Source organism: Ahaetulla prasina, chromosome 12 (genome assembly GCF_028640845.1).
Source record: "Ahaetulla prasina isolate Xishuangbanna chromosome 12, ASM2864084v1, whole genome shotgun sequence".
NCBI classification, from domain to species: Eukaryota; Metazoa; Chordata; class Lepidosauria; order Squamata; family Colubridae; genus Ahaetulla; species Ahaetulla prasina.
In genome coordinates, this window is record NC_080550.1 from 10,921,344 (window position 1) to 10,945,035 (window position 23,692).

General features: G+C 40.8%; 1 protein-coding gene and 1 non-coding gene across 3 annotated transcripts in view; one reads left to right on the plus strand and one right to left on the minus strand.

Moving 5' to 3' along the window:
• Positions 1 to 23,692, plus strand: part of ZNF536 (zinc finger protein 536) — a 553,139-nt gene that overhangs the window by 478,587 nt on the left and 50,860 nt on the right. The window lies entirely within an intron of this gene.
• On the minus strand, positions 10,203 to 10,284 carry TRNAT-AGU (transfer RNA threonine (anticodon AGU)). Its single transcript has one exon. It is a non-coding gene; the product is annotated as a tRNA-Thr (tRNA).

Below are 23,692 nucleotides of genomic sequence, written 5' to 3' on the forward strand. Positions count from 1 at the left end.
TATGATCTCAGTTCTTAAAAATGGTACTAAATGCAGAAAGGATAGAGAGTGATTTAGTTCTGAGGATTTTTTTTTAAGAAAGCCAATGAGGTTTGCAAAGACTTTGTTAAGTCTTGTAAAATTATATCGTGCATTTATCCATGGATGTCCATGAATTGATGCATCCATGTTTACGTGGTTGAGGAAGGCAAACGTCAAACAGATTGGAGTCTCACACTCAGCTGACTTTCCTAAGAATGCTAATGGAAACCCAAAATATTTTCGTACATCTACAGATGTAGCTATCATGATGAGGATTATATTCCATTTTCTTTAAAACATCCTCCATAATTTTATGAAAAGGTGAACAGGATCTCTTCAAAGAAAAGTTCACACTGTCTAAAATCTCCATTTAAGTTTTAGTGCATTCAGTAGTCAGTATGTCTTTCTTTTGAGTAAGTACTTCTTATTACCTTTATACTTACAATGGTCCCTCCTGAGGCCATTCCCTACATTGTCTTTGTCAAGAAATTCCATCTCAAATTCCTTAACTATCTGTTTTTTCTTAACATCATTTCGTGCCCACTTGTTGATAGGACCCTTAAAATGCCATTAGCTGGTTCAGGCTTTCCCATTGTGGCAAAATGTGAACTTTTGTGGTCTCTCTACAAAATTTACTTCGACTTTGACAAGATGAAATAACAAACTTGGTGATTTCTCAAAACGTTCTCAATACATTTACATTTTCATTGCTTGAAGCATGCAAACAATCCATCAATTTCCTCACATACACACTCACTTTTACACCTAGTGTACCCTTAATGATACAATTTGTTGTGCTATTGTTATAATTTTTGTCTAAAGTCATATCTAACTTATGTTTGATATGGTGCACTTACTTCTGGTGCCCCTTACAGACCTCTTAGGAATGGGGTGAGGTCAGGGGTGAAATCCAGCAGGTTCTGACAGGTTCTGGAGAACCGGTAGCAGAAATTTTGAGCAGTTCAGAGAAATCGGCAAATACCACCCCTGGCTGGCCCCAGAGTGGGGTGGGAATGGAGATTTTGCAGTATCCTTCCCCTGCCACGCCCACCAAGCTACGCCCACAGAACTGATAGTAAAAATTTTTGGATTTCACCGCTGCCTTTATACCAGGGGTGTCAAATTCGCATCATCACGGCAGCATCGCATGATGTGTCGTGAATTTTCCTCCTCTTCGCTAAACCAGGCATGGGTGTGGCCAGTGATGCATCCAGCCCGCAGGCTGCAAGTTTGACAGCCCTGTTTTATACTGTAGATCAGTTCAATGTTCTTGTTTGCCCTGAACAAGGAGACAGGAGATGGGTAGACTGTTCTGGTGGTAATAAAATCCAGAGGGCTATTAATTATGCTCACAGCATCCATCTTCATTTCTCTTTAGCATGTGTGGGGCCCTCTTGTTTTTTTCCCCCCAAAAAATATTCTATTAGTTTTTGTTACGTATGATCTCCTTTTTGTGAATCCATGCTGAATATCTTTAATTAAATCATAACTTTCCCTGTTTTGTCCTTGATTAGTGTTTCCAATATCTTCCCCACTGCTGAAGTTGAGCTTACTGGTGTTTAATTTCCTTGATCTTCCCTTGAGGTGTTATTGAGCTGTTATTAAGCATGTTACATCCGTGGCCCCTTGCATTGCTGCGTGCTTTTTACCTTTACACTTTTAGAAGCCACTTTAGACTCCTTCACAATAGGTGGATGCCCTTCTGCATGCAAACACACACCTGAATTTAGATTATGTCTGGAAAACAACCTTAAGTCTTTGAAGGAGCACTCTCAAGTGAAGGAAACATCACCATTTAAAGGACTCACAAAACATCTACAACAAAATTCCTTCCATTGCTTTCTGTTCTGGGTGCTTTGTGGATGCTATCTCTGTCCACACTTTCCTGCTTTAAAGACCGAGATTACTTGTCTTCAGCATCGTTTCTTAAAAACAGTCAAAACAGTCAAACCCTGTTGGTAGATTAAACGATAGATGGATAGGTATCAGCCAAGCAGCCATTGCCCAGTTAAGGTGAGCAGTTTGGACAGATGATTGACAGCTCTACAGACTTCAGAAGGACTAAAAGTGGCTTAATTGCAAAATCTTCAGATTAATCACCAGTTGGTCTTTGGGTTCGTTCCTAAAATGCTTGCACATTGCTGTGAAATTAATTCATATGGGTGATTTTAAGAAACATATGTACGGTCCCATCATTTGGTCTTTAACTCAACATGTTAGGCAGAAAAGGAAAAACAAAAATACAGTATAAACCAGTGGTAAAATCCTCCACAGATTGCCACTGCATGCATGCGCGCTGCATGCCAAATGCGCACTGTGGACCAAACATGTGCTGTGTGCACACATGCACAGTGCATACCGAAAGCACATTTGGTGTGCATGCGCAGTGCATGTCAAATGCATGCATCCTGCGGAAAAAGGAGGCTTGGGAAGGTAAGTAGAACAGCAAGGGGGGGGAACAGCTATGCCCTGCGATTTAGTTTCGCTAGAAAGCAGGATAAAGCACACGACACAGCTGATCATTGGAAATACCGGTTCGGACAAACCAGTAGTTTTTTTAACTATGGGTCCACTCAAACCTGTAGTGCTTTTAAATAGTGGTTCGCCCAAACTGATAGTTTTTATTAGTTTGTTTTTTTTTAATTTACTACCAGTTTGTCTGAACTGGTAGTTTTTATCACTACCGATTCGCCCAAACCGGTGTGAACCAGTGCATTTCAACCCTGGTGTAAACCCTTGAAACCGAGGCAACATTCACCTCTTTTAGACCTCCAGAATCTGGAATCTTTAACAGAATATTTTCACTTTTCTTCTCTTCCAAGTTGGGTGGTGCTTGCTGTTATAATGACATTTTATATCTTCTGCTCCAAAGAGTATCATCCCAGGGAGCCACAGGTGTTCATTGGAATTACTCACACATTTGTTGAATTGGCTATTCCGTCATTAAATGAACTTAAAACTAAAAAGCCTTTGGCTGGGGAAAGTGACCAATAGAGAGAGCCTTTGGATTATCTGATATCCCATAACTTAATCATATGGCTTTTAAGAGTGGGACGCGAACAGCTGTGTCTCACTAATATCCCTGCGCTATGTGTAAAGCGATAGGCTTTCGCTCTAAACTTATTTTCAGAGGAAGAAGGGCATTTCCAGAAGGAATATAAATATCTGGCCTTAACTGTTTTGGTTCCTTGAGACAAAATTGCTCATCACCTGATATTTATTAAGATGGCTGCCCTCTGTAATCTATGAATAAGTGAGATCTTACAGGGTTATATTTCAGACTTGGAGTCAAAAGTTTGGAGATCACCGTTCTTCTTTTTAATCTCATTGATACCACAGCTGTAATCTTCATTTATTCCTAGGAGTAGATGAGATAGTATTTGTGTTCTTTTTAACAACAGCGAAAAAGACCCTATCTTCAATCCTATCAGTGATATAATTGTCCTTTTTCCCCCCTTCCTGTTTCTTAACGCTCCATGCATTTAATACGTGCATTCCAAATCTGTTCTTCCTATTAACTGTTAGTTTGTGCTGTTTTCATTGCTTATTACTCAAGAATGTGTGCTTTAATAATATTAAAAACTAAGACAAAGAAACTGTAGATTAGAGACTTTATTTTCAGGGTAAAATGATACGGATAAGTGAGCGTCAACTGACCAGAAATTATTTGCTTCTGTCTGTTAGACACGTAATGGAGTCATTTAACTAGTCAAATTAGGAGCTGTAGAAATGCACTATGCTTCATTACGGAGTTCGAATGGGCACCATTTTACATTTACGTCAAAAATTATCTCATAGCAAATTAATGTTTTCATTGTGCTGAAACACCAAAGCGATGCAGTGTTAGCACCACCTAGGGGCTACTCTTAAAATAGTTGCATCGAATTCAGCAAACATATTTCCGTGTAGAAGAAGAAGAAGAAGAAGAAGAAGAAGAAGAAGAAGAAGAAGAAGAAGAAGAAGAAGAAGAAGAAGAAGAAGAAGAAGAAGAAGAAGAAGAAGAAGAAGAAGAAGAAGAAGAAGAAGAAGAAGAAGAAGAAAACAAGAGTGAATAGATTAGCATTAGGAGGTGCGAGGCCTTGAACCCCTTTTTTTCTTAAATTAAGCCAATGCACTCTGTGTGGGTTCACAGACACAGCTTAGAATAGAATAGAATAGAATAGAATAGAATAGAATAGAATAGAATAGAATAGAATAGAATAGAATAGAATAGAATTTTTATTGGCCAAGTGTGATTGGACACACAAGGAATTTGTCTTGGTGCATATTATCTTGGTGCATAGTGTCTTAGTGGTAAAACAACTTTCGTCTGTTTTACCACCACCAATTTGGAAATTCTGGGATGTCTTTCAGTTGTGGGGAAAAAAAATATCCAGCTTTCCCAGGGTCCTGGATGGGTCACACTCCAAACCCCAGACTTATCATGTCACAAGATATATACCACTATGCAAAGCTCAACTAGATGAAACCAGATGAAAGCGCTGCAATAGAAAATAAGAAAGCTAAAGTTAAAAGTTCTCCCTCGCACATATGTGCTAGTTGTTCCCGACTCTGGGGGAGATGCTCATGTCTGTTTCAAAGACGAAGAGCCAGCGCTGTCCGAAGACGTCTCCGTGGTCATGTGGCTGGCATGACTAAATGCCAAAGGCGCACAGAATGCTGTTACCTTCCCACCAAAGGTGGTCCCTATTTTCCTACTTGCATTTTTTACATGCTTTCAAACTGCTAGGTTGGCAGAAGCTGGGACAAGTAACGGGAGCTCACCCTGTTACGCGGCACTCGGGATTCAAACCACTGAACTATGTCTTTGACATAGAGTTAGGTTTGGCTTTCAATATTGGGATTGTGATCTCCTCCATTCTTTGACAAAAACAGGTTAGAATTGTTTAAACTTAGAAAATTCTGTGAAGATTAGCCAGCATGTATAAGATCAAGCTGGTATTTTTCAAAATTACTTCAGGAAAAATATAAGCCCTGAAGATCTACACTGTACATTGCTTGGATGTTGTTGTTGTTTTTTGTATCTCAAAGCTGGAATTGTCAAACTTGACCTTAGTCTAAGAAACAGTAGTTTGTGTCACCTAAACAGCACAAAAATTTTGTTGATGTTTTCATCCAGAAAAAGAAAGGTGATAGACAATGATGTGTAAAATGTTGCAGGATTCAATAATTCGATAATTTAGAATAATAGTACTCGCAGGTTTTTAAAAACACTAACTCCAAATTCCCATTTTATTCAAACTAACGCAAGAAAATGCAAAACAACTGGAATTTTGGGGTGTTTTCTTTGAAAACGTTTTGCTTCCTATCCAAGAAGCTTCTTCAGTTCTAATTTAGAACTGAAGAAGCTTCCCGGATGAGAACTGAAATGTTTTCAAAGAAAGCACCTGTTTTCTGACCTAGGCCTCTCAAGATCATGAAGCCGACTCCTCGTCCCGATAAAACCTCTTTTATTTAGGTTAAAGGGAAATTCCTCTCCAGCAAAGTCCCAGTAAGCAGTCTTCCATAAGATTTCACAACCACAGACCTTTTTCAGGCTTGGAGAGTTGCAGGCCGATAACTTCCAAATGCCACTCAGTAGCAGCAATTACTTGGCAAGAAGTCAGGAACAGATCTTCACCCTCATGAATTGAACTAATTGTCTCCTGCAAACTCCCCTCCCCTTCGCTCCTCTTTATTCCCTATGGGAGGGGCCATTCACTGTCCACCTATGCCTTTACTCCCGAGTTGGCCCTTGTTCCTTAGTTCTTCCCTTTTCGTGGCAGCTCTGTGCATGTGCACTTCGGGAACAGGCTCCAGCTGTTCTTCTGCCCCACTGATATCCAACTCCAAAGGCAGCTGATAACTGTTGGATGGCCCTGGCCCCTTCTCTGCCTCCGACGCAGAACTCTCGTCAGAGCCTTCCCCAGGCTCCAGGAGTGGCCCATGTTCCTCCCCAACCTCCTCACTGTCTGAGTCTTCCCCCAGCTCTGCTGGCTGCTGGCAGGCCACAACAACACCAAGAAAGTCCAGTTGCCTTCTGGGGATCCATCTGTTTTCTCGGTCACCCATGGTATTCTCAAGAGCCTTCTCCTACTCCAAAGTTCAAAGCCGTCACTACTTTTCCTATTCTGCATCTTTCAAGTTCAACTTTTGATTCTGTAGAGTGTCACGGAGAATATTAAGGCCTGCACGATTCTGATTTTTATTGGTATAGACACATCACAGCATTGGCATAACTTTTCCAAAGATTTCATGGCTGTTCTATTAATGGCTAGTCTGCAGCGTATTTGATAGGAGGAAATTAGCCCCAAATTAATTTCAGATTCAAATGTCACAGGAAAGACAAAAATGTTTCCCATGGCTCTATGCTTCCACTTTGTTCTTCTCGCCTGGAAATATGGCTTACCTACTGATGTGAAATTTGTCTGTGATAGTTCAGCTTTCCTGTTTACCAAGGCTAGACTGAAGGATTCAATGATTTATCATTATTCCTGTTGGGTTTTATGTAATAACTTTGAAACTCATATAAAGTAATGATCCACAAACTCTTTTAATGTTCATTATAAAATATGAAATATTTCTCAGAACCATTGCAATTATGTGGCCAGACATAACTGTTTCACACATGAGCACGTGCAGGGAGGTTTAACATAACTTTATTATCTTCTTGTCTTTCCCTTTCATTGATGGGATAATAGTATTTTAATATTTCTTCTAGAGAAAAGTTAAACAATTTTGGAATCTCTGCTGAGGCCTAGTTTATTGGTTTTTGCAATCCTTGAGTATTCAAGGATAATTGTATTTATGATTAGGGTGACACTAATAAATGGTGTATGTATAGAATAGGTGTGTGTGTGTGTGTGTGTGTAGTTTATCGTGTAAACACGTGCACGACAATAGTTTGTCATGTAAGTAAGTATATATATATATATATATATATATATATATATATATATATATATATATATATATATATATATATATATATATATATATTTCTGAGGTTTTCGCGGGTGTTTGTATGTAGGTCTTTGGTTATTCGGGTTTTCTCCCGCGTAAAATTGGAAGTGTCTTGGCGACGTTTCGACGAAGTCTCATTCGTCATCTTCAGGCTTCAGCTTCGTGCTTCGTGCTTGCTCCCAGAAGCACGAAGCTGAAGCCTGAAGATGACGAATGAGACTGTCAAACGTCGCCAAGACACTTCCAATTACGCTGAGAAACCTGAATAACCAAAGACCTACATACATACATACATACATACATACATACATACATACATACATACATACATACATACATACATATATATATATATATATATATATATATATATATATATATATATATATATTTGTTTTCTGAGGTTTTCACGGGTGTTTGTATATAGGTCTTTGGTTATTCGGGTTTTCTCCTGCGTAAAATTGGAAGCCCCATCCTCTGAAGACACCTCCCCCCTCCCCAAATCTTGGCTGCATAGCATAGCCCATTAGAAGCCTGGCAATCAATGGCAACTCAAACAAATGAGACGTATGCCCTCCCAAGCTTAAAATCCTAGTTTCCAAGTGAAGTTCTCTTAAAGTTGTTTTCTGTAGCCAATTTTGTACAGTGGTTTGGCATTACAAGCGAGCTGTTTTCTGCCCACTATCTTACGGATTATGGTGGCATGGAAAGACCTATCTGAGAAAGACAGCTGGAGTGTTCAAACCTATCTCTGGGTAGACAGAAACCATTGATGTATATATATATATATATATACGTCTGATGCAAATAGAGACTTCTTTATTCACTTCTGGAAAAATATAACTATAAGTAATATTATAGCAAATGAGAATATTGCTGTTTTAGGAAGTTAAATAAATACTTTCCCTCCAGCTTCAAGATCAGAGGCAGGGATTTTCATCTGCCGGAGAGTTCGGGCTGTTGAATGAGATTACGTTTCCATGGAATTGTTCAAGACAGACTGGATTTAGTGATTCAACTTAACTCTTGTTAAAATATACAGGGGACTTCAGTTAAACTGTGACTTAAAAGTAGAGCTAAGTTTGATTTTGCAGGAGCTCTTTTTAATTTATTCTCATGCGAGTCACCATCTTTTTTGGGTGTGCATACATGTCTGCGTGTGTGTGTGTGTGTAGTGTGTGTGTGTTTTACAAAATCCTTACAGCCTATATGGGAAGTTATTACCCTCTCGCTACATTTTTGTTGTTGTTGTTAAATTCAGCTTAGAAGACCCTGTGTGGTATTCCTTCTAATCATTGTTGATTCATGGCAATTGCCTAGACTAGTGCCTGTAGTTTTCTTGGCAAAATTTGGGAAGGGGTTGACCACTGCCTCCTTTCTAGGGCTGATAAAGGGGGGGCTGGCCCAAAATCACCTGGCTGGCTTTGTGCTTCAGGTGAGACTAGAACTCGTGATCTCCCAGTTTCTAGTCTGGAAATTATGGCTTGGTGGATATAATGGCAAAAATATATAGGGCATATGTTGAATGGTCTAGGAAGAGACATGAGGTAGAGTGGGGGACAAAAGAAAGAAAAGAAAAGAAAAGAAAAGAAATAAGGAAGGAAGGAAGGAAGGAAGGAAGGAAGGAAGGAAGGAAGGAAGGAAGGAGAGGGGGAGGGGAGGGGAGGGAAGAGAAGAGAAGGGGAGGGGAGGAGAGGAGAGGAGAGGAAAGGAAAGGAAAGGAGAGGAAAGGAAAGGAAAGGAAAGGAAAGGAAAGGAAAGGAAAGGAAAGGAAAGGAAAGGAAAGGAAAGGAAAGGAAAGGACAGATGAGGGAAGGAGAGATGGGCCCAAGGTCACCCAGCTGGGTTTGTACCTAAAGTAGAACTAGAACTCACAATCCCCTGATTTGTAGTCAAGTGCCTTAACCACTAGACGAAACAAGCTTTCTGTAAAATACTACAGTTCTTTAAATAAAAATGCATATTGTACCACAATTTTTTCATAAGTCTAGGATCAGAAAGTGTTTTTTTTTTTTTTTTTTGAGGCTGTTGACCTCCGTCTGCAACGCATCAATTCTTATTCTTTCATAAGGCAAGGAGGAACGTTTGATGGATTACTTACCGCCGTTTTCATTATGCCACCTTGAATTCCTCACTTGTAGCCTTTGATATAGAAAGAAGCATCTTTCGTGCAATCCTCAACATCCCTTCGCTCCCGATCTCTGCAGAATTGTTGACTGTCAATATTTTTAAGTGTGCATCTGGCACACTCAGGTTAGCGTGTCTCCAGTGCTCTCTCTTGAGCTTTAGAAGATGACACTCCTGTCTAAGCAGCGGTGTGATGATGCATCTTTAATGCCAGCGTGTAACACTTTGATGTGAAGGTGGCTTTGTCGTCGAATAGCAACGCCTGTCATTTTGCTAGGAGACTTAACATCCATGGCGTGTGGCAACAGTAGAGAAGTGATGCAAAAAATAAAATAAAATAAATGTAGCGGTTCTCTGGCGAGGCCCGAGTTATTGATAAGCAATCCAAATCAAAGCAACATCATTTTGACTCAGGGATATACCGGCGGCGCTCAACTTACGACCACCCTTGAGCTTGAAATTTCTGCTGCTAAGCATGGTTAGCAGTGGTTCGGCGAGTTTTGCACCCTTCCTTGCCATGATTGTTATGTGAAATCGCTGCATTTGTGAAGTTAGTAACGTGGTTGTTAAGTGAATCTGGATTCCCCATTGGCTGTGCTTGTCAGAAGGTCGCAAAACAGATTAACAGGGTTAGATGGGTTCTTGTAGGTCATCTAGTCCAACCCACTGCCCAAACAGGAGACCCAGCACCATTTCTGACAGCTGGCAGTCCGGTCTCTTCCAGTGATGAAGCTCCCACAATTTCTGAAGGCAACTTCTGTTCCATTGGTTGATTGCTCTCACTGTCAGGAAATTTCTCCTTATTTCTAGGTTGAATCTCTCTTTGGTCAGTTTACATTCATTATTCCTTGTCTGGCCTTCAGGTGCTTTGGAGAATAGCTTGACCCCCTCCTCTCTGTGGCAGCCCCTCAAATATTGGAAGACTGCTATCCTATCTCCCCTGGTCCTTCTCTTCACTAGACTAGCCATGCCCAGTTCCTGCAACCGTTCTTCGTATGTTTTAGCCTCCAGTCCCCTAATCATCTTGGTTGCTCTTCTCTGCACCCTTTCTAGAATCTCAACATCTTTTTTATAGTGTGGTGACTAAAACTGGATGCAGAAACGGAAGTTCCCGCTCCAGAGGCACCACTGGAATTCGAACCCAGGATCTCCTGTTTACTAGACAGGTGCTTTAACCAACTAAGCCACCGAAGCGGCAAAAGGCGATCCTATGATCCAGGGACCATGCAACCAGCAAAAATATGATCCAACTGCCCAGCATCTGAATTTTGGTCGTGTGACCGTGGGGCGGCTGCACACTGTCGTAAGTGTGAAAAATGGTGATAAGTCACTTTCAGTGCCGTTGTCACTTTCAACAGTCACTAAGTGAATGGCTGTAAATCGAGGACTGTCTGTATTTGTACAAACATCTTTCTGTATTCCTCTATATTTGTTGAGGGAAATACACTTCCAGTCGCAACGCAAGATTAGAAATCTGAGTTTAGAGGGGTCATCTCATACGTATATGATGTCGTGTCTCACTCCTCCGCTGACGGCCGGGTCAGGGAAATCCGAATCAAACATGCCTCTGCAGCTCTGCCAAAGTCCTAGCAAAGTCCTCAGGGCAGGCAGGAGACCAGAAAGTGACTTCAGCAAGATATGTTTAGACTTTGCCTGACTCAAGAGAATGCCAGAAAGCAGATCCTTTATATAGGCCATGGAGTGTGGCTCCATGACTCAGCACTTATCCAGGCCTGCCCCTCCCTTCCTTCTGTTGCCTCCGCCTATCAAGTCTTCTGACGCGAGGGTCACTCCAGTCTGCAGCTGTTGGCAATTGACCTCCCTCAGGCTCACATGCTGTGGAGGAGGGGGAGGGGTCTAGTTGCTCCGTTTGCCTGGGCATGGAGCCAGAGCTGGGGGCTGGAGATACTTCCTCCTCTTCAGCCTGTCTGGGCATGGAGCCAGGGCTGGGGCCGGGAGGCATACTAGGACATTCCTCAGCGTTCGGAAGCAGATAAGAAGGCCCTGGCTGTGGTGAGATCGGACGAGACACAACATATGAGGTGAGGAACTTCAGATTAAAGTGGGTACCAGAGGTGGGTTTCAGCAGGTTCTGACCAGTTCTGGAGAACTGATTGCAGAAATTCTGAGTAGTTCAGAGAACCGGGAGTAAAAATTCTGACCTGGTGACCACTGTTGAGATCCCATCCCACTTCGGAAATCTATGCCAGGAAGTCCCTTGAAGGCTCCTCTCAGTACTTCGGGTCTCACAAACATGGATCCTTTACTTGATGTTTCTTCTTTGTGCTCTTGACTTTGAGGCTGTCCAGAGAGGGATCCAGCGCCATTCTGCCGCTCCCGGTGGTGTCGCTCCAGGTGGTATTTCAATGACGCGGATTGGGTATCAGCATAATCACAGTGAGGGCATTTGTAAGGTTTCTCACCTGCAATGATCAAAAGGCAAATTTACTGGAGGAAAAAAAAAGAGAAACAAAACACAAGAGCTCTACACCAGAGGTGGGTTTCAGAAGGTTCTTACCAGTTCCGGAGAATCGATAGCGGAAATTTTGAGTAGTTTGGAGAACCGGTAGTACAAATTCTGACCGCCACCGCCCCCCTCTATTCTCTGCCTCCCAATTCCCAGCTGACCGGAAGGAAATTGGGATTTTTGCAGTAACCTTCCCCTGGAATGGGGTGGGAATGGAGATTTTACAGTATCTTTCCCCTGTCGTGCCCACCAAGCCACACCCACCAAGCCACGCCCACAGAACCGGCAGTAAAAATGGCAGTTTCTGGAATGGGTTAGTTAATTTATGGCGTAACTGGATTCAGCTGTGACTTAGTGGGTGGGATAAATCACTTATCCTTTTTATGCCCAATCGTTTTGGGTTGCAAAGGACTTCAAGCAACAAACTGTTGTTCCTAAATAAAAACAGTATCTTACTTCCCTCTAGCAAAATAAGGCTTCTGCAGGAAAAGCAATAATAAAGGTATTCCTCCCTTTACAACATTTAACAATTGTTCCAAATTACAAACGACATTGAAAGATATGACTTACACTTACTGGTCCTTACACTTACGGCTAACGCTGCATCCCCGTGCATTTATAAGGGTCGCAATGGACGAGGGACACTATTTGCAAGCTTCCCACAAGGGAAGTCAAAAGGGAGGAGACGGATTTGCACGATACACTTAATGACTGTGGTTTTGCGTAACGACTGTAGCAAAAAAAAAGGCTAGTGAAATTGGGAGTGACTCATTTGGCAACCATCTCAGTGACAGAAGTTCCTGTCCCTATAGCAGGCACAAATCAAGGATTATCTGTAACCCTGCAATCCCATATCTATACCGTGATGTGGAGGTTTACTATTTCCAGCTGCATTTAGTCTACAAAATTACTTGCATTTGGAATCTGAATTGAACTGTTATGTTGTTGAACCAACCTACTAGATTTTGTCCTTTCCTCTTGTCGCTTTTAACACCATTCCTGATAAAGACATCCAAACTCATCTGTATCTTTTGAACAGTTCCCATTTCTAGACATCTATAGAATATTTATGAAATATAAGTAGATTGTGTTATTTGGCAGTAATCATTTGTCATCATTAGTAGGTCATTTTGTTGCTGTTGCGGTTGTCGTTTCCTTTTTCTCGAGACTACTAGAAGTTTTTGAAGGTAACCTAATAACATTGAGCCTAATCGTTTGTTGAGTTGGGCTTTCTGTTTGTGTGTGTGGTGGATTTTTGTTTTGTTTTTGTTTTTAATATCCATTTCTCTTTCAGCTTCCCCTGTGCGCCGCAGAGTATACCTGATTTGTGATGATAAGTCGCTGCACTAATTTCTTAATGCTTAATTATAAGATAGCAATCACATTTTTTTTAAAAAAAAAGGAAGGAAGGAAGGAAGGAAAGAACGAACGAAGGAAGAAAGATTTGATTGTTCAACGAACTTGGAGAAGTTTTATATGCATCATTATCAATCAACACATCTTGTAATCTGAAGCACCAATCAAATAAGAACTGATTTTTCCCCCTCCTACCTTCCACCCTCGCCTGGCCAATTAGGGTCTGTTTTCTTTATCTTCATTGTGTGGAATGGCCCCAGATGTGAGTTTTGCATTCAGGGTGACTCAAGTGTCTTTTCTAAAAATTTTGCTTCTATTGTCCTTTGTTCCACTCACCATTATAAGCAACAGTTCTTCTGTGAATTGGAAAAGCTCTGAAAAGCATGAATTCCGGGGATGGGTTGAACAAGGTTGTAGGGATTCAAGGTTCCTGGCTCTTGAGCTGTCATGCCAAGTCCAGACTCTCTCAAGCTTTTGCAAATTTAAGCAAGAAAGAGAATGAAAACTTCAAAAAACTGTTAAAGACTATGAATCTAGAATAGCAGTATTCCAGTATTGCCACAAAGATGTGTGTGTGTGTGTGTGTGACAAGGACAAGGAACAATGGATGGAAATGAATCAAGGAATTAAGGAGAAAATTCCTGATAGTGAGAACAATTAACCAGCAGAACTTTAGAATTTTTTTTTTTTAAATTTGAATTTATATCCCGCCCTTCTCCGAAGACTCAGGGCGGCTTACACTATGTTAGCAATAGTCTTCATCCATTTGTATATTATATACAAAGTCAACTTATTGCCCCCAACAATCTGGGTCCTCATTTTACCTACCTTATAAAGGATGGAAGGCTGAGTCAACCTTGGGCCTGGTGGGACTCGAGCCTGCAGTAATTGCAAGCAGCTGTGTTAATAACAGACAGACTTAGTCTGCTGAGCCACCAGAGGCCCTTGGTTGGGGGCGCTTCATCACTGGAAGTATTTTAAGAGGAGACTGGATAGACACTTATCTGAAATGATATAGTCCGACCCCTGCTTGAGCAAGGGGTTGGACTAGAAGAGCTCCAAGGTCCCCTCCAGCTGTATTCTGATTAATTAATTGGACATGGGAAAGGATCAGTGGTGAAATTATATTTTTTTTTACTACTGGTTCGGTGGACATAGCTTGGTGGGCATGGCTTGGTGGGCGTGGCAGGGGAAGGATACTGTAAAATCCCCATTCCCATCCCATTCCAGGGGAAGGATACTGCAAAATCCCCATTCCCACCCCACTCTGGGACCAGCCAGAGGTGGTACTTGCCGGTTCTCTGAACTACTCAAAATTTCCGCAACTGGTTCTCTGAACTACTCAAAATTACCGCTACCGGTTCTCTGAACTACTCAAAATTTCCACTACCGGTTCTCCAGAACCTGTCAGAACCTGCTTGAATTTCACCCCTGGAAGGGATGAACACAACACAAGTCATCTCATCCTCTCCCCTTTCACTTTTCTATTCTTTTCCCTACATGTTCCAAATGAAAAGAAAGCAGGCTAACCAAAAGATAACTCGCACTTAAGGAGTTCAATTTCCTAGTAATCTAAACTAGTTTTGGATAGTCAAGTTCCTAAAAGAATCTCAGCAGCACTGAATGTGAGGTACAATCACATTCTATTTATTCTGTGGCTTGCTGTGATTGTCTTGAATCCTAGGAGAGCAAAATAAAGAGATTCAAACAAATTTCCAGTGTGTTGAGATCGCTACTTATTTTGTACTGCTGAGGTGCAGTGGTTTGTTAGAAAATGACGGTGGAAACAGCTCTGACCCCTGATCAGTTAACAGATACAGAATCAAGAGTCTATGTAATTCAAATCTTGGTTGAATTTACATATTACTCTAAGCCAGAGTTGAGCAAAAAATCACTTATAGGTTCTGTATCCCCCACATCGATTTCTGAAAGTACAATAATATTCAGATTGGCAGTGAAGTTTTTCTAATATCTTGGGCCAATCGCTAGCTGAGCAAAGTCATGTCTTTGGAATAGTTGATCAACTCAAATAAATAACCAACAAAAGACAAAATCCTCTAAAGTTCCTGAACTTCTTGGTCAGCAATCTCAACCCTAGATTAATTTTTTATCATCTATCTATCTATCTATCTATCTATCTATCTATCTATCTATCTATCTATCTATCTATCTATCTATCTCTACCTCTATCTATCTATCATCTATCTCTATCTATCTATTTATATCCCGCCCTTCTCCAAAGACTCAGGGCGGCTTACACTGTGTTAAGCAATAGTCTTCATCCATTTGTATATTATATACAAAGTCAACTTATTGCCCCCAACAATCTGGGTCCTCATTTTACCTACCTTATAAAGGATGGAAGGCTGAGTCAACCTTGGGCCTGGTGGGACTTGAACCTGCAGTAATTGCAAGAAGCTGCTGTTAATAACAGACAGTCTTACCAGTCTGAGCCACAGAGGCCCTTATCTATCTATCTATCTATCTCTATCTCTATCTATCATCTATCTATCCATCCATCCATCCATCCATCCATCTATCTATCTATCTATCTATCTATCTATCTATCTATCTATCTATCTATCTATCTATCTATCTATCCTCTCTCTCTCTCTCTCTCTCTCTCTCTCTCTCTCTCACACACTTCTCTCTCTCTCATTTCTCTCTATCTATTTGTTATATTATTATAACCCCAGCCAGTTCAGAGATTCATGATTCATGATGATTTAACCTCTTTCAGGCAAGAATAACTTGTTTGGCAAACCATGGTTAACTAGACTTTGAACTGGTGTGACATGTGAATGGCAGCTAGTTGGTGCCTTCAGTTGGTGCTTTTTTTTTCTCATCTTCATTTCCATTTGTGATTTATGCTACAAATAAACCCTAATAAAAGTTTTTTAAAAAGAAACTTAACAAAGTCTTATTTGCAAAGATCTGTTTGATGTAGCAAGGAATGGCCAACAAAAAAAAAAAGGCAATTGACACAATGGCCTTTGAAATCTAGATTTTTTCCCCCCAGGTTCTCTACATGTGGCAGAATCAAATAATAATAATAATAACAACAGAGTTGGAAGGGACCTTGGAGGCCTTCTAGTCCAACCCCCTGCCCAGGCAGGAAACCCTGCACCATCTCAGACAGATGGTTATCCAACATTTTCTTAAAAATTTCCAGTGTTGGAGCATTCACAACTTCTGCAGGCAACTTGTTCCATTTATTAATTGTTCTGTCAGGAAAATTTCTCCTTAGTTCTAAGTTGCTTCTTTCCTTGATCAGTTTCCACCCATTGCTTCTTGTCCTGCCCTCAGGTGCTTTGGAAAATAACTTGACTCTCTCTTCTTTGTGGCAGCCCCTGAGATATTGGAACACTGCTATCATGTCTCCCCTAGTCCTTCTTTTTATTAAACTAGACATACCCAGTTCCTGCAACCGTTCTTCATATGTTTTAGCCTCCAGTCCCCTAATCATTTTTGTTGCTCTTCTCTGCACTCTTTCTAGAGTCTCAGCATCTTTTTTACATTGCTGCGACCAAAACTGAATGCAGTATTCCAAATGTGGCCTTATCAAGGCATTATAAAGTGGTATTAACACTTCACGTGATCTTGATTCTATCCCTCTGTTTATGCAGCCCAGAACTGTGCTGGCTTTTTTAGCAGCTGCTGCACACTGCTGGCTCATATCTAAATGGTTGTCACTAGGACTCCAATATCCTTCTCACAGGTACTACTATTGAGCAAGGTACCACATATACGGTACCTGTGCATTTTGGTTTTTTTGGCCTAAATGTAGAACCTTACTTTTTTCACTGTTGAATTTCATTTTGTTAGATAGCGCCCAATGTTCAAGTCTGTCAAGATCTTTCTGTAACTTGAGCCTATCTTCTGGAGTGTTGGCTATTCCTGCCAGCTTGGTGTCATCTGCAAATTTGATGAGTTCCCCATCTATCCCCTTGTCCAAGTCATTGATGAAGTTGTTGAAGAGTACTGGGCCTAAAACAACAGCTGCTGTTCTTTAACAGTTAACTTTGGTAGGAATAAACTGTCTTTCCTTTGGTTGTCAATCCCGCTTCCCTTTCCTCTTCTCTCTCTCCCTCATTCCCCTTCAAACCCATAACTGTGATCAAGTTTAGTTATTTGTGAACCCAGTTTGGTGGTGGAGATTGTGTCAAAGGGCGGAACGGCTGGGTGTCTTCGCTATCCTTTCGGGACAAGCGATCCCAGGCTTGCAAGAATGCAGACAAATTCAGTAATCTGTGCGTAATGATTTTTCACATTAAGGCTCAGCTTTGCCTTCGATGTCTCCGTAACCCAAGAACCGACGTTTGTGCGCATTCCGATCCCATTATGTGACATTGTTCCTGAATACAGAGTGATATTATGTTCCTCCTGCAAAGGGCAAAATGGCCAGAATTTTATCTGCTGAACAAATCAATGTGGATTATGTCAGTTGAAAAGAATTGTGGACAGCAATCTCTAGCAGAGGATGGAGGCGGGAGAGGGTGGGGGGAGAGGCTGCGTTTCCCCCTCCAATTCTTCTTCTTCTTTTTAAATGTTTCTGTTGGGTTTCTCTGAATGCCCCAACTAAGATAAAATACTTTGCAGGAAGGGAGAAAGAAAGAGAGAAAGTAGTGAGGGTTTTGTTTCCTCTCTTGCTTTGATTTCACTCGATTTCATTTGATTTTTTTCCCTCCCTCAATGCAGGCTCCACCAATTATCATTTCAACATTAAGTATTAGGAGATCAATTTGGAACGGAATGCCTCTCCCCCCCCCCCCCGTTTCATGTTAATACAGTGTTTTCTTTAAACCCCCTTTGACGGCTGTGTCTAGGCTGTGGGAAAAAGGCTGAGTAAATAAGGAGGAAAATCTTTGGGGGAAAAAAAAGCGAATGGGCGGAGTTTGGCAAAGGACGTGGCTATTCATCAACGACTCTAGAAGGATGATGGAAATAATAAGAGCCCCTTAAAGGGGAGAAGAGGGAAAGTGGGGGGAAAAACACCCTCCTTTTTATGTTACAGATTTCTAAAAAAAAAAGAATATTTCAACTTAAAAAAAAAGTTTGAGAGGAGTCCCTTTTCAACTTCCTGAAATTAACAAAAGCAGAAAAATCAAACGGGTGTGTGTCTTTGAAATGGACCACAGATTAAAAGCAGAGAGAAAGAGAGAAAAAGAAGGAAGGAGAGAAGGAGAGAGAGAGAGAGAGAGAGAGAGAGAGAGAGGGAGAGGGAGAGAGGGAGGGAGAGAGGGAGAAAGAGAGAGAATAAATAACATTCTTTTTGCAAAATCAGGGTCTCGTTTCCTGTCCATTCCGGCAAATTTCTTACCGTGCGACATTGTCATTTAATATCTAAAGAACATTAATGTATTTTTTTGGACGCAGAAGGGGGAAGAAAAAACAACAACAACCCTCCAAAGGAATCCCTTGTGTGAAATAATTTGTGTGAACTTTGAACTGAGCAGGAGCCTTGCTGTTATTATACTCTTATTTATACAGTACTGAAACTGTTTGAAACTAAATACTGACATGGATTCTAGTGTCTACATTCAGAGCGATGCTTAAAAAGAAAATAACTTTCTTACTTTTTTTTTGCTGTGTGTGTGTGTGTGTTCGTTTCCCTTTCCCCATTTGGAAAGCAGCAGGCCTTGGTGACAAAAAAATATGTTTATCTTCCCAATGAATACACACACTTTTTTTCTTTGCCTTTCTCTCTCTCTCTCTCTTTTTTTGAAGTGCTTTGAATTGCTGGATTTCCACTGAGCAGATCTAATTTCGCCATCTGCAAAGTTCCTGATTTTATAATACTTATAAGCTGTTTTTAATCTATTTTTACTGCCATGTTCTGTCCTGAAATGTCAAAGAGCGCAAAATAGGTCTCAGAATTAACATGACAGTTAAAAAAAAAAAAAAACTTGGCAAGGTTTTATGGCAGATTGTGACATTAAATGAAATACAAAGGAGAATTGTGAAATTAACATTAATGCATGCTTGCAGACAGTATAAAAAAATCTATATGTCCATGATCGGGGAGCTAAAAATAGAGATTATTTTTTTTCTCCCCTTCCCCTCCTGTTGATGCCATTAAATGCAGCTCTTGGCTGTGAAAAGAAATTTCCATATGAAAAGCAACTTAGTAAAAAGTAATGCTGTAATCCCCCTCTCTATGTTGAATAACAGGTTTATGTAATCCTAGGTCAAGTAAGCATATGGTTCCCTTTTTTTTGTCTGCCAATTTTTTGTCTGCGTTAGGCTTTTTGAATCTATGATGAGGCTGCTTTAAAAGCATCAACAGCTGCAAAGGCAGTAAGATGATAGATGGGGCCCGATAAGTAGTGGCAGTTATTAAAATTCACAGATTTGAGTATTAAATCACGAGGGGTGGACTACTTCTTCTCCAAGCAAGGATCGTAAAAGCTGTCCTAACTCACCAAAGGTCCAGAGTCGTTTTTGATCCATTCAATTGGACAGTAGTGTCAGCCCTGTCTGAAACTTCCCTCTGTGCGCAAACTCTTTGGAGGCTGCAAATGCATAATTTTAGACTTTTAATTCTCTTTCCTGCTTTGTCCTAGCATAATACAGCCTTCGTGCATTGCTCAAATCGTTAAGGGTTGTGATACAGCCCTGGAGAAAAGATGGAAAAGTCTAAATATGTCCAGATGTATTTAGTTCGTTGAGTTGAACTGAGTTGCATTGAGTTGAGTTGAGTTAAGTTGAGTTGAGTTGAGTTGAACTGAACTGAACTGAACTGAACTAGATATTTTATTTGGTCAAGTGTGATAAGACACACAAGGAATTTGCCTCCAGTGCAAAAGGTCTCAGCGTAAATGCAAAGCAACAGAATCATCATCATCATCATCATCATCATCATCATCATCATCATCATCATCCTGTGTGGATTGAACTCCAGACTGTGGGCAGAATTTGCCTGCAATACTGCATTCTAACCATAGAATGGAATGGAATAGGGATAGGGATAGGGATAGGGATAGGGATAGGGATAGGGATAGGGATAGGATAGGATAGGATAGAATAGAATAGAATAGAATAGAATAGAATAGAATAGAATAGAATAGAATAGAATAGAATAGAATAGAATAGAACTAGTTATCCAAAGTTTGGGATAGAATGAGCATATCTGGACCTCTTTATCGGGCATCCCAAGGGGGTGATTGAGGTTCTGGATTTATTTGTTTGTTTGTTTTTATCTTATGGTTTACGATTTTATAGTGACTGGTTTCATTGTTGTGAGCTGTCCAGAGTTGTGTTTAAGATGGTTGTCGATACAAATCATTTCAGGAAAGAAAAAAACACCCTGGATCCTATTGATTATATGGATCCGTCAAATTTTCCATCCTTTCTGTTCCCTATTAGAAAAATGAAACCCTGTCAGCATTCCAATAGAAAGCAGAACTCTGAGGCAGGTAGATTCCTCAAAGAACAGTTGATTGGATACATCATATTGGCACAACCGGTGAAAACCAACTTTGAAAGTTCTTGTGGTTTTCACCTGATTAAAAAGTAAAAGTTCCCCCCTTTCCCCTCAGTCATCAGTCACATAGTCCAATAGAGGTGCTGGCCACTCCTCTTCTCAGTCACCTGCTAGAATGACCTTGGTTCACCCAAGAAAACTTTTTGTTTTGACTATGAATCAGAGGTGGGTTTTAGCAGGTTCTGACCAGTTCTGGAGAACCGGTAGCAGAAAGTTTGAGTAGATCAGAGAACTAGTAGTAAAAATTCTGACTGGCCCCGCCCCCATCTATTCTCTGCCTCCCGAGTCCCAGCTGATCTGGAGAAAATGGGGATTTTGCAGTAACCTTCCCCTGGATTGGGGAGGGAATGGAGATTTTACAGTATCCTTCCCCTGCCACGCCCACCAAGCCACACCCACCAAGCCACACCCACAGAACCAGTAGTAAAAAAAATTGAAACCCACCACTGCTACAAATGCCCACCTATCTATTTCCCCCCTCTCTGTCCCTTCTTCATCCTTGTGGCAACTCTGAAGCCTCAAAGACGACCTCAGCCAAGTTCGCTTCAAGGTTGACATAACCATGTTGTTAAGGGAGTGAGTGGGTTACTGTAAACAGTTTCATCTAGGGAAAATGGAACCCTGTGAAGATGAAAGGATTTCTCCCAAAGGTCCTCACTGTAGGATCCTGACCTTTCTCACACTTTAGAACCGTGATGGCAAACCTATGACACCTGTGGCATGCAGAGCCATATCAGTGGGCACGCGAGCAATACCCTAGTTCAGCTCCAGAGGGCAAAAAACAGGCCTAGGCTGTGAATGAAGGAAATGAATACAAATAAATGGGGATGGTAGGACAGGGACGGTAGAAACACTGGTGCCCTTTATGGATCTCTTAGGAATGGGGTGAGGTCCACAGTAGACAATTTGAGGTTAAAATTTTGGGGGTTTGAGGATGTAACAACGCAGTCGGGTAGAGCATTCCAGGCGTTGACCACTCGGTTGCTGAAGTCGTATTTTCTGCAATCGAGTTTGGAGCGGTTTTCCTTGAGTTTGCATCTATCGTGGGCTCGTGTATTATTGTGGTTGAAGCTGAAGAAGTCATGGACACGTAGGACGTTGTAGCGGATAATTTTGTGTACTACGCTTAGATCAGACTGCGCAGGTGGCGCAGTTCCAGATTGTCCAAGCTCAAAATTTCGAGCCTGGTGGCATAAGGGATTCTATTGTGAGTACAGGAGTAGAGGACTCTTCTCCACTTGCTGCAGATTAACATTTTGAGGCTGGAACCACAACAAAAATAAAAATCGTAAATGTTCCCAAAGTTATCCTTCTAATTTTTTTTTTGAGTGGGGGGCAATCTTGCCCTTTGTGTCACTCAGGAATATGCTGCACTTCTCTTAAGTAGAATTGGAAGAACAAAACAACAGGAGGGAAAAAATAAATCCTTTTTTTTTAATGGCTGCTGACCAGCATATTGTACAACTGGACTATAAAACACAAAGAAGGATTAAAAGAAGGAAAAGGAAGACATTACTAACCGAGTGCATAAAAGTGCAAATAAAATAGTCTCCGAATACTATAAATACGGACGTTATAGCATTAAGAAAAAATTAAGAGCTAAATTACCATCATCAGTAATGAACTCCTACTGAAAATCTACTGAAATGCTAAAACACTAAGCTGCTATCTATTAAAATAATATAACATTAGAATAATATTTAATATAACTGCTACCGGATGCCAATAATCTCTTAATGACCGCTGTGACAAGCCATTTGATGTATTCAGTAAAAATCCAGAGGGGTAGAGTATCAAAAGATGATAATCGGCCCCTTCCCCTAATCTCATCCTTGTCTATAAAAATTAGACAGGAAGAGAAAGGAAAAAGGAAAGCCTTGGATGAAAAGCCAACTTTAAAAAAAAAAAAAAAATCTGGCAAAAGGTCTGTTGTCGGACTCAAAAGAACACAACGCTTGATGGGAATTTTCAGTGAATTGGACGACTGTTCGGGAAGGGCGGACTAGATAATATAAGTGAATCGCAGGAAATATTTCAAATGTCTCTTCCTTCTAAAATGAGGGATTTCGCCCCCACCCCCCTAGTTCTGCTATTTTGTTTCCCGCTCAGATGAATATATTCCTCTGTTCTTCATTGGTTTAGTCATGAGAAGCGATGGCCCTTGTCTTCCTCACATTGTTCTATCTGCAGGCCTTAGCGAAGTAAAATTAGGACAAGACAAAAGGGAGCTTTATGTAAGAATATTTATATTTTCGATTTTCCTAGCAGGCCTCCCTTTGGGCGAGGGTTCTTCCACTAAAACGAATGGAATGGAATGAATGAATGAATGCAGTGGAAATATTTTCCGTGGCTTTTAATAGCCAGATGGAAAAATCCTCATTTAACCACACGGGGGAGCTGGTTACCTGGGAACAGGCAAAAGAGGAAGAATTTTTTTCCCCCGCCTGAAAATAAACTAGTTTAAAACTGGGAAAAGGTCTTTCTTTTCCTGGGTGGGAGGAACGGGAATTATTTTTCTAGAAGTGACATGAAAGCAAAATACGACTGAATTAAATTGTCTAGCGTATGTTATTTTAATTTTTTTCCCCCCCAGAATAAAAGGCAGAAAGGAAGGGAAGATTTGGCTGCAAAGCATTAATTTGGCAGCACATCCCATAATTTTTAGATATGGAAGGTAGAGATTCTCAGTCGTTCGGGTTATGGTTGTCCCAAAGGTGCTTTTTCCGAGCTGAAGAAGCTTCTTGGATGAGAAAGTGAAACGTCTTCAAAAGGAAAAAACAAACAAACAAACAACTCTTTGGAATGAACTTCCCCCTGGTTTACGCCAAATACCTGACCTTCGGACCTTTCGCCGCGAACTGAAAACATATTTGTTTGTTTGCGCGGGGCTTTCTTAAATTGTCTAGATTTAGAATTTTAAATTTTATTTAAGTTTTAAACTGGGGTTTTTAGATTTTTAACTATTTTAATTTTCAGCCAAATTGTATAATAAGGTTTTTTAATTTACTTTTAATTGTACATTGTTTCTTTTTACCTTGGCTGTACACCGCCCTGAGTCCTTCGGGAGAAGGGCGGTCTAGAAATCTAATAAAATAAATAATAAATAAAATAAACAAACAAGGAAGTCCAGTGGCCACCTGAAAAAAAAGCACCTTTGAGACAGTTTTAGGTATGTTTTTTTTCCTGTGAGAATGAGGCGGCCCTTTGCTTTTGATGATACAGGCAGACCTCCGCCTATGACCATTCGGTGAATAACTGTTAGAAATGATGGTGGACTTGCTAAATGAAGGGACTTA